The sequence below is a fragment of the Triticum aestivum genome, chromosome 4B (genome assembly GCF_018294505.1).
Source record: "Triticum aestivum cultivar Chinese Spring chromosome 4B, IWGSC CS RefSeq v2.1, whole genome shotgun sequence".
Classification (NCBI taxonomy): Eukaryota; Viridiplantae; Streptophyta; class Magnoliopsida; order Poales; family Poaceae; genus Triticum; species Triticum aestivum.
Window position 1 is genome coordinate 631,099,144 of NC_057804.1, and position 12,432 is coordinate 631,111,575.

A 12,432-nucleotide genomic window follows, 5' to 3' on the forward strand; every position below is an offset into this window, starting at 1 on the left:
GAGGGGCAGAGAGAATGAGAGGGGTCCAAAAGAGTTCCTTGGGGTTTTCCCTCGCCCAATTCGAACTGCCGGATTTGTTGCAGGTGCTCATGTTGCTCGGTACCTTAACAACATGTGCTCAAGTATCTGGTATCTCATCGGTGACAAATCTAAGTAAATAGGTTGATTGCCCATTTTCGACACATGAACCAATATCCATAGTTAATTCCTGAAGTATTAACTGTTACAGAATGTCAATAATCAGGCTTTGATGATCTTCTTTGCACTTCACCAGTACTTAGTTAACCGCTGGCGTTTCTCATTGCCGAATGTAATGCAGGTACTCCTGCTGCTTCAGTCTCTCAGACTAGTGCTCAGAGCACTAGAATCGCATTACTGATAAATGCAAGTAAATTAGTTGAATACCACTAGTTGTTTGCATAACTATACGAAACTCCATTTGCTTAGTTGATCCCTGATCCTGTTGTCATAGAACAAAAAATATATAGTCAAGTGCCTGCTTGCATTGTAAATATAATATGTGATGTTTGTATTTCGATTTCATTTGTTCAGTTATATAGGTGGCCTTGCTACCTTTACCTGTCCTTTTGGCACTTGTTTCCTATGGAAATATAGCTTCTGGATATTGTGGAAGATATGCCTTTTCTGAGTCTACATTTGTTATTTACTTCTTTGTTCCTTATTTCTTGCATATGGTGTATCCAGGATAGTTTCAGGACTACATTTGCATTGTGGAGGGTAACTGTTGTTTGCACTGAATAACATACTGAATGTGCTCACTCTTACAGTAAAAGTGTTCCTAAAAACCCTTGTTTCTCATGACAAACTAATGAAAGTCGGACTCTTTCTTTGAATCTTCCACAAGCCACTGCCATCACCTTTTGTCATTGAAATGATCATTGTTAAGAAAGCATCGGTCATACATAATATTTCAGTCAAGTTCCTTGAAAATATTATCTATTGGGCACACACAAGTAACATTTGAGTCCAGAAGTTTCCGGTCTTGGAAAGTATCGGTGGACGGAAGCATGCCTTAAGATACTTGGTAGGTTGAAACCAGCATCAAACATGAACACAAGTTATGGCGATTTCTTAAGATGCTTGGCACAAGTTATATTGCCCAACATAAGATGCTTGTGAATGAAATGGCTAAAGTTTATTTATTTTTCTGATGAATATCCAACTAATTAAGCTTAGCAGTATATATATGTAGCGCTGGGTGCACTTGGTAAAGGGGAAGGAAGGAGGCATTGCTTTTTTTACATGAAGTTTATGAATGAATCATCCATGATCCTGTACTAAGAAGAGGTGATGTAGTTAATTGTTGATGTGCAGGCACCTGAAACTTGGGGAGGGTCGGTATTCACAGCCAGCAGGGCATGCATGAAGCTAGTCCAGTCGATGGGATTGGTGGTGTTTCCTTGTTGACTTGCTGGTTGAAGACACAAGATAGAGGCTTTTAACTTGATGTTGTTACTGATGCATGGTTGGGTTCATGTAATGGGGCATCACTTTGCTTATAGACAGTGATAACTTATGACCAAATATTAGCCGCAAATAAATGTATGCGTGTAATGTATTAAATATAATGTGGTGGTGATGCTAGCTGGAGGAAGTTGCTTTTGTTGTTGCTATTGATGGCATGCATCCATGTAATGTACGTACTATGATAAGTATAATTAATTTATGTTTTCGTAATTAGACATGTTATTTCTTTCTTTGGGGTTCAATTGAACCATTATTTCTCATGGCAACAAGACTTATTCTATACTTGGATATTTAGATTTGATGATCAAGAAATGTATGGCGCGCTGACTGACAGTCGGTGGATTTGGATGGGAAGAAAGGTTAATTAAATTTGATACATACATACATACATACTAGTGTATGTATCACTTGGCTGTTGTCTAGATATACTTTCTATACATATACTTGTTCTGGTTTCTCTTGAGCCATGGTAATTATTAACAGTATATGTTATTTATATTGGCAAAGCAGTCACACTACTGCAAACGAGAAAGCGCCTTTGTTTTGTGTAGAGTGGAAAACAACTATTCGGAAAAAAGGGTTGGATTTCATGTAGTCCATGGGCTGGTGAGCGGCGCCCCAGGAGGGTTGGCCGGGCCGGCACTGTGGTGTAGAATAAACCCCGCACAGCCCGCCACCACGATGCCACTCCAATTCTTCGTCGTCCTCCGCTTCTCCAACGCCTATAGGACAGTACAACACAAAGTAGTGCCGCAACACCAGGTTGCTTCTTGGCCGGTTCCCCCACCGGCGCCTTCCCTCCCCCTACCTCATAAGTAACCCCTGCGTCCATCCTTCCTGCAATAGTAGAGCCTCGTCATGGATGTGGCTGCGCCGGCCTATGACGTCGGAGGGAGCAAGGGTGCCGACGAGGAGGACGATGCCACCGATAAAAGGTAACATCTTTTCAACTTCTTGTGACTCCTTCAAGCTCCTCCGGGCCGCGGGTGGCAGATCGGGAAGGGTTATAGCCCCACGATGACGCCGCTTGATTGCTTACTTGCGTTGGACATGGCATCGTTGTTGCCCTGTCCCGGCAACCACCCGACACAGAGTGCGGGATGCACGTCCCTAACACACAGCTTGCCACGCGCACAATCCTGATCGATCATGCTCTCCTCATGTTTGTCTGCAGGTTTGATCCGGTGAGTTTTCTGGTGGACCATGAGGATCAAGAGGAGCAAATGGAAGAGATCATTGCCGATTGTAATGAGGAGCAACCGTAAGTTGCTCAGTTGGCTCCTCCCCCCCCCCTCCCCGAATCTATGGTCCCAAGAGGACGCTTGTTGTGTTGAAATACGCATGAACATGTGCTTGCTATTTCTAGCTAAGCTTTGAGCGTGCCTTGGCATTGATCATGCTCTGTTCTATCTAACAACCTTGCGTTTTGGTAGATCATGCTCTGCTTTTTCAGGTTGATCAATTGGTTGATTCTCTCGGTAGATGAATTGGTACGCTAGTTGCTCATCTAGCCTATGACACTAAGTAGATGAATTGTTGCGTGGATTAGACATCATTGCAGTGACACAAATCTTAAAGTTTCGCCCTAGCCAGCAATCCCAATAGAGAACATCCCACTTAGCAAGTTACCTATAAGCAACAATGTTGAATCTATCGATTGCTCTTCAGCAAACGTAGACTGAGATTTCTCTTGGTGCGTCTATTCTTGTCTTGGAACCAAAATGTTGGGTTGGACATGGAAGCTCTTTGTTTCTAAACCTCTCTTTGGTACGTGGACTGGATATCATTATGCCCGATGATGCAAAATCTTAGACTTTCACCCTATCCAATCCAATCCATTAACCTGAAAATGTGTTGTTACCACTTTCGTTCAGTGTTTTTAATGTGCAAATTAAGTGACACTGGAATATTGTCAATCTTACGTGCAGGTTGATTCATTGTGCCTATAGGGTGGTTGAAGTCAACAATCTTATTCAGACCAATGAATGGATCCTCAGGGAGTAACATTTTATCAATTCCATGCAAAGGCCCCGAAACCACACACATCTCTTATTCATCTAATATGATGTCGTTCCTCACATTATGGCGGCATCAGGATGCTTTAAGTCAGTGGAGAGGCACAACGAATTGCATAGTATACTTACCTTCCTGTATTGAATTTTAGCATATATAATTTTGTACCAATCTTTTATACCTATTTATTTTTATTTTGTCATATTACAATATTCATGAATATAATTTTTATTATTTAGTTGATACAGATAACCACATAATTTAGTTGTTATAGTTAACCAGTGTCTTTTATTACCAGTTGTGGCGTACTCCCACATAGGGAGTATATTACTATTGACTTTATTTATGCTAAATTTAAATTAAGCGATATATAAGAAGTTATCTTTGAATTATTTTTGCGACAACTCCACAAATTATACAGTGCACTCATACATACTTTTTAGAAACCTCTAACATGACAAGTGTATATGCTCATGTATAGGTTAGTTTTATATAAAATGTCATGTTAGAGGTTTCTAAAAAATATTGTCCAACTAATATCTAAATAAGTATTTCTAGTGTATTATTAGGTATGTATATGTATAGAACCTTGTGGAGTTTAAATTGTATTGTTTGCAAATGTGTTAGAAGGTACGTTAGGTAATAAGTTGAACGCATGTGTGGTACTTATGTACTCCCTCCCAAGAGCAAATGCCACTGAACAGTGCACAAACTCTTTGCCAAATGCCAGTTATCAATGGCACTTGCTCTTGGGAAAATGCCACTGATCAGTGTCATTTGCTCTTGGGCAAGTGTCCCTGATCAGGTGACTTGACCAAGAACAAGTGGCACTAATCAGTGGTAGTAGCCATGAGCAAATGCCACTGATCAGTGGCATCTAGTCGTCTGCAACTGCCACTCATCAGTGCACTATCCTAAGCATGGAAACATCTAAAAATAGCACCCATGTGCACCCATGCACATTTGGCAGCATCCTAAAATGGTCGTACTACATGCACGTATAACAATCTAGAGCATGCAACACAAACCCTAGCTTGAACATGTATGTAGCAACATGAACAGCAACATGAACATGATCCTAGCTTGAACATGAACATGCCATTTGCATGAACACGGATCCTAGCAAGACCCTAGCATGAACACATATCCTAGCACTAGCAGAAGAACATTATCCCAGAACACACACTATAGGAAACAAGAACAGATCGGTCGGATTCGATTCGATTGGGATCACATCGAATCGGATCTACTAGAATCCTATCTAATCATATTGAATCCACTAAGTACTAGCACATGCCTAAGAAAGAAACCCCTAATCTACATCTACGATCAAGCATTGGGGATTTTTTGACTCACCCGAGCTTGCGCAATAGTAGCGAACCGAGGCTGGGGTGAAAACCCCGGCAGGAAGGAGAGAGATGGTGGAGTAGAGGAGGAGTCGGCCCTGGCGACGGCCGGCGGCATCGGCCCCGTGCTCATGGCCACGCCGGAGGTCGAGGAGGACGATGCACCGACAGGAGAAAACTCTTGGATGGGGGTCAACAAAATGCCCTGCCCAATGGGGTACCAAGAAGCGGTGGCTCCGTGGACGGCGCCGGCGCCGAGCCCACGATCAGGAGGTACGGAAACGGTGGCGAAGCAGGAATGACCGGCACCACATTGGCCGGCCCGGGTGATGGCCGGCAGCAGATGGGGGACGGCGCTTGCAGCGCCGATGCCATGTCCCTACCCGAGTTCTGGAGCCCGGCCAGCCAGCGCTATGCTGGCGATGCGCTGGTCGATGGGGGTCAGAGGATGGCGCGATGATGGGCGAGGCGAAGCCATCAAAGGAGAGGAGAGGGAGGAGCGGTGAGGCAAAGAGGAGCGGTGGGAATAATGCGGGCGGGGCAGTGACAGGAGAGTGGGGGAGTTCTGAGATGTCCCCTCTGTTTTCCGCACTGCCCGAGGTGTGCAGCCTCCTTGCACGCGTGGCCACGCCGAGCCAGGCTCGCGAGAAACTACTGATTTGGCAGTTTCGGCTGGGCCAGGCTCAGGCCTGCTTTAAGTTTCGTGCGGCCCACGAATTGCAATGCAGCCCAGCCAACCAAATAGGCCACGCACATTCCACGCGGGCCTGGTTGGGATGCATGCGGACAACCAAACACGCCCTCAGTGAATGTTGGGACACTTTTTAATCTTTCTGTTCCGGGTCAAGATAGACAGAGATAGCAATAGCATGCATCCCCTGTTTGACAAGGAGACGCACGATGAGAGGAAGAAAAATGGGATGCTGCCACGTTTTGAGGCAAACTTTGGCGGCTTTCACCTTCTGATACGTCCATTTTGCATCATGCTTTTATATCAATATGTATTGCATTATGGGCTGTTATTACACATTATATCTCAATACTTATGGCTATTCTCTCTTATTTTACAAGGTTTACCATGAAGAGGGGGAATGCTGGCAGCTGGAATTCTGGCTGAAAAAAGAGAAAACATTGGAAACCTATTCTGCACAACTCCAAAAGACCTGAGACTCCACGAAACAACTTTTTGGATTTACTAAGGAATTATGAGCAAAAGAAATAGGCCAGGGGGCCCACACCCTGTCCAGGAGACAGGGGGCAACTCCCCCCCTAAGGGCGCGCCCCCTATCTCCTGGGCTCCCTGGTGGGCCTCTGGCGTCCAACTTCTGCTATATGAAAAGTTTTGTCCTGGAAAAATTCGTGGGCAAGCTTACGAGACGAAACTCCACCGCCACGAGGCGATACCTTGGCGGAATCAATCTAGGGCTCTGGTGGAGCTGTTCTGCCGGGGACACTTCCCTCCGGGAGGGGGAAATCATCACCAATGTCATCACCAACGATCCTCTCATCGGGAGGGGGTCAATCTCCATCAACATCTTCACCAGCACTATCTCCTCTCAAACCCTAGTTCATCTCTTGTATCCAATCTTGTATCCAAAACCACAAATTGGTACATGTGGGTTGCTAGTAGTGTTGATTACTCCTTGTGGTTGATACTTATTGGTTTACTTGGTGGAAGATCATATGTTCAGATCCTTAATGCATATTATTACACCTCTGATTATGAATATGAATATGCTTTGTGAGTAGTTACGTTTGTTTCTGAGGACATGGGTGAAGTCTTGCTATTAGTAGTCATGTGAATTTGGTATTCGTTCGATATTTTGATGAGATGTATGTTGTCTCTCCTCTAGTGGTGTTATGTGAACGTCGACTACATGACACTTCACCATTATTTGGTCCTAGAGGAAGGCATAGGGAAGTAATAAGTAGATGATGGGTTGCTAGAGTGACAAAATCTTAAACCCTAGTTTATGCGTTGCTTCGTTAGGGGTTGATATGGACCCATATGTTTAATGTTGTGGTTAGGTTTACCTTAATACTCCTTTTTGTAGTTGTGAATGCTTGCAATAGGGGTTAATCATAAGTGGGATGCTTGTCCAAGTTAGGGCCGTACCCAAGTGCCGGTCCACCCACATATCAAATTATCAAAGTACCGAACGTGAATCATATGAGCGTGATGAAAACTAGCTTGACGATAATTCCCAATGTGTCCTCGGGAGCCTTTTCCTCATTATTAGAATTTGTCCAGGCTTATCCTTTGCTACATAAAGGATTGGACCACCTTGCTGCATTTTATTTACTTTATTTACTTTTGCTCGTTATTATTTATCTTACCACAAAACTATCTATCACCTACTATTCAGTTCTTGCAGAGAAAACCTTACTGAAAACTGCTTATCATTTCCTTCTGCTCCTCGTTGGGTTCGACACTCTTTCTTATTGAAAGGACTACGATAGATCCCCTACACTTGTGGGTCATCAAGACTCTTTTCTGGCGCCGTTGCCGGGGAGCATAGCGTTCTTGCTGAGTGGAACTTGGTAAGAAAACATTTATATTGTGTGCTGAAATTTTCTGTTACTTGTCACTATGGAAACTAATCCTTTGAGTGGCTTGTTTGGGGTATCTTCACCCCAACCAGAAGAGCAAAGAAATGCTCCTCAACCTACTGAACCTTATGAAAATGTTCACTTTGAGATTCCTTCGGGTATGATAGAAAAACTGCTAGCTAATCCTTTTGCAGGAGACGGAACATTGCATCTCGACTTACACCTTATTTTTCTGGATGAAGTTTGTGGATTATTTAAGCTTGCAGGTATTCCCGATGATGTTATCAAAAGGAAGGTCTTCCCTTTATCTTTGAAGGGAGATGCAATGACATGGTATAGGCTATGTGGTGATACAAGATCTTGGAATTATAAGCAATTGAAATTGGAATTTCACCAGAAGTTCTATCCTATGCATCTTGTTCATCGTGATCGTAATTACATATATAATTTCTGGCCTCGCGAATGAGAAAGCATCGCTCAATCTTGGGTGTCGGGGAAACTGATCCACGAACACCTATGGGACCGGCGGACCGAGCCCCTTTCGGTTCGGCGGGGGGCGGAGATCGCACGAAGAGCAGATCGAGGCGAAGCACACGAGCGGTTTACCCAGCTTCGGAGCTCTCCGGAGAGATAATACTCCTACTCCTGCTTGTCTGATTGTATTGAGTTCTTGCTCGGGAGCGCTGAGTGCTACAGTACACTCTAGCTGCTAACGAGACCGAGCGTGAATGTTTTCTGGCTTCGAACCTTCCGAACCCCTCTTCGTTGCGCATGGGCCTCCTTTTATATGCTCAAGGGGTCACCGACAGGTGGCAACGTAGACAAGGGTAAAAATGGAAAAGGACTTGCGGTTGGTACAGCAACCTGTACAGTGTTTCCTACCTAACCCTGACGGCAGGGGACAAAGGCATTAAATGCCCGTCTACATCGCCCAAAACAGTGCAGAAAGGGGCCGTCAGGGGCGCCACCGCTCGCCATGATGGCGATCTTGTCAGCGCCGCTTGCCACCGCGCACCGCTGGCTGCACAGCCTCTCGCCACGCGCGCCTGGAAAGGCCCCAGGGCGACACGTTGGTGGATGCGCTGGAGCGTAGGTACAGGGTGGTAGCGTGCGGAGGCTTTTCGCTCCTCGGGCCTTGCCGGGACGCGTGGCGCGTCGCGGCAAGCTCCTTGAGATGCCTTGGTGGGCCTTCCCGGCAAGCTCCTCTTGCCGGGGCCTTGTCTCCTTGGCTTGGATACTTTGCTCTTATGCCTTGGTTGGCCTTCCCGGCAAGCTCCTCTTGCCGGGGCCTTGTCTCCTTGGCTTAGACACTTTGTTCTTGAATGGCTCCACATGAACCACGGAGGACCTTGGCGGTCACCGCGGCAAGCCTTGCCACGGGTGGCTGCAACTGCCCGTGCACAAGTTCGGGATACTAGGGTACCCCTACTCTAGTACACCGACAGGAGCCCCCGGGCCTGGGCCACACACGGTGCCGAGCGTTGTTGGGCCAGGCCCAAAACAGGGCACGGGCACGCGCGGCATGGGTTACGCCGTATCTTTCTCCGTATCCACCGCGCCCTCCTAACGGCACGCGTGGAATGCGGCATCGTGGGAGAGATCGTGCGTGGTTTCTTTATTCGGAAGGGCGAAACGTCCGCCCCCTCCCTCTTTATAAGCAGGGGAAACAGGGACAGTTCGCCCATCCTGCCGGTTGTTACTACATTTCCCAAATCTCCGCCGCTCCCTCCTTCTTCTCGAGAGCAGCGCTCCGCCCCCCATTGCCACCAGCACCATCAACGCCATCGATCTCCCCCACCGCCTCCGCCATGGCTCCGAAAGCCGACAAGGGGAAGGGCGTGAAGTCGTTCGAGGCGCAGCGGCTCGCGGCGCTGCGAAAGGAGCGGGCCCTCTTCCCCCCTCAGCTTGCCGCGAAGGAGCTGAGGGAGTACTACTACCTCTTCTGGTCGATGGAGACGCGAGCGCATCCGCGCACGAGGGTACTCTCGGCCGCCGCATCGGAACTGGCTCCAAACGGGTACCCCTTCTTCGCGCTATTCTTCTACTGCGGGCTTTGCCCGCCCTTCTCTGAATTCTTCTGTGACATCATGAACACCTACGGGCTCCGCCTCCTTGATTTCACCCCCAACGCCGTTCTGACCATGGCAGTTTTCGCACATCTTTGCGAAAACTTTGTCGGAGTCCACCCAAATGTAGCCCTCTTCCGCCACTTCTTTATGCCCCGGGTTGAGAGAGGAGAGCCTCTTGCCGGCAGGATCGCTTGGATCTCAAGAGTCGGCAAGAAGGAAGCTTATCTAGAGGGGGAGCTCTGCAGCAAGTGGGAGGAATGGAGAGCAGAGTGGTGCTGGATCGTCGAGGAGAACCCACAGCCATTTACTGCCCTGCGGCAAGCCCCAATAGTGCGCGACAATGATTGGAGCAACGTGGCCCCGGTAGACGACAGGCTGAAGATTGCCATCACCCGGATCCTTCGCCTCAGGCTTGCCGGGCTCACCGTAGGCGCCGTTGGCGCAGACTTTCTCCGCCGCCGCATCGCCCCCTTGCAGGAGAGGAGGAGACCCGCCTGGGAGTTCCAGAACTCGGCGGATATCATGAGGCTGCGCCCGGGCCTCAACTTCAACTTCACTGTCCTGGAGCTGGATGCGATGCTCTTGGAGCTGTTCAAGCGCGATCCTCAACATCCATTCGTGTTGTCAAGGGGTGTGGTTCCGTTGTGCAACAACTCTTCGCTTGACCGCATCCGTGCAATGATGCCGCTATGCGACTCGCACGGAATCATCCCGACTTGGCAAGAGCCTGCAGACGACGTCGTGCGGGATTTCTTTGACGGCCTGGTAGAAGTGCCGATCCGCCCCGATAAACAGAAGAGCCTCACCCGCGATACCACCGATAATGAGATGCAGCGCATTGCCACCAGGCTGGAAGAGGTGGCAGCAGCCGTTGCCGCGGGTGAGTTCGGATTTACCATGGAGGAGGCAGAAGCAGCAGAGGCGGCAAGCCTTGCCGAGCGCGAGGAGTTTGCAGGTGAGGAAGAGCTTGTCGGGCCCGAAGAGGAGCCGAGCGAGCCCGGCGAGGAAGAGTTTGTCGGGTTCGAACCTTCAGGCAGCTCGTCGCAAGTAGAGCCCCCAGCTCCACCAAGAAGGCGTCTCCGCAAGGCCCGGGACGTAGCGAAGCGGCAGACGGGTCAACAGCCGCCGTGCCGCGCGACACGCTCTACCGCGGCAAGAAGTGTTGCCGCGGGAGCGCCTCACGCCGCCGCGGCAACTGAGGCGGGGTCTTCCCGGTCCACCGCTACTGCCCCTGCCAAGCGGGCAAGGGAACCTACTCCTCCGCCTCGTCGCACCGGAGGCGAGCCGGACTTCGATCTCTCCGCGCTCAGGTCCGACGAGGAAGAAGAAGAGTAAGATTCTTTGCTGTTCTTGTAACTCTTCAATTTTGTTGCTTTGTCTTGTATCTAACTTGCTTTTACTCTGAACCTATTCCTTTTCAGGACGCTGGCCCAGAGAGCGGCGAAGAGAGCCAAGGCCTCGGTGATTGTCATCGAGGACGATCCCGCTGTGACGGCAGGGGTCATGTCCGAGACCACCTTGCCGGACCCGGCAACCCTTCCTCCAAGCAGCCCCCAGCGCAGCCCCCAGCGTAAGTGTATTGTTTATTTCCTGCTTTCGGGCGCGCATGGGTGCTCCTTCTTTGCTGATATCTGATTGCTGGTTTGTGCAGGAGCAGAGCAGTCTCACCAGGAGGGCCCGGAAGCCGCTCCCGAAATTCCATGTGCTTCCACTACACCGCCAAGGGAGGATTCCCCGGCAAGGGAGCGTTCTCCAGCAAGGGGTAGTTCTCCGGCAAGGGACAACACCAGCGATCCTCCGGTGATTGAGACCAGGACCGCAGATCCTAGCACAGGTAATCCTTTTGCCTGAGAACTTCCCTTGGGTTCTTCTTCTTCTGATTTTCTTTTTTGAATGTTCGCTTGATTTCTCTCCCTTTTCCCGTTCGCCAGATCCATCTGCCACAGAGCCGATGGAAACCCAGGTCGTCGGCGAGGAGAATGCGCGCAGCAGCGTTGACGACGCCGGCACCACCGAAGGAGAGGCCGGTGCTGATGATCCTGCCGGCGAAGAGGCCGCCAAGGCTTCCGCCGTAGAAGCCGGCGAGGGATCCGGCGATCGCACTGACGGCCCCGAGGCCGCAGGAGCGTCAGGCGCTATGCCGACCGCCGATCCCTCCGCCGCTGCTGCAGCGCCAGGCTCCGAAGAGCCCCAGCCCGGTGCCTATCTGAAGGCCGGCGACGGCATCTTCATCAAGCTCCCTTGGGCTTCAAGCTCCAGGGCGCCGGTCGAAGGAGAGATGCTGGACGGAGAAGTACTTGCCTCCGCTGGGCTGAAGCTGGTTGACGCGCCAAGCAGCAGCGGCGACGAGCCTGAAGAGGAGCGGCTGCTGCGGAAGTTGCTGTCACTCTACTGCGCCCGACAAGCCAAGCTGGTGTCCCGCGAAGCACTTGTCGCGAAGGCGGGAGTTGATATTGAGAAGCGCGCGGAGGAGCTCCGGGGCCTTAGGCAGGAAGCTCTCCGGTCCTTGGCGGAGGAGCGGGAGCAACTTCTCGAGGAGCGGAAAGCCTTCCTCCTCGAGAAGGCTGAAGCTGAAGAGAAGCAACGGCTTGTCTCCGAGAGCCTATTTGCGCAGGAAGGAGAGTTGGCGCAGCGCAAGGTCAATCTTGACAGCCACGAGGAGGAGCTTGCCGCGCGCGAGCAAGAAATTGGCGGGGCTCTCAAGGAGGCAAAGGACGCTGCTGCAGCTGCCGAGGCCGCCAAGAAGGAGCTGGAGACGAAGGTGGCGCAGCTGGAAGCCGATCTCAGGGCGAGCGGTGAGGAGCTGGTCGCGCTCAAGCGTGAGCGCGAGAAGGACGCTGCCGCTCATGGTGCGCTGCAGGGTCTTCTCGCTGAGAGGAGCAAGGAGCTCAGCGCCGCCAAGGACTCCAATGCAGATCTCGAGTTGAAGCTGGCCACTTTGACGCAGATGCTGGACAGCGCCAGGG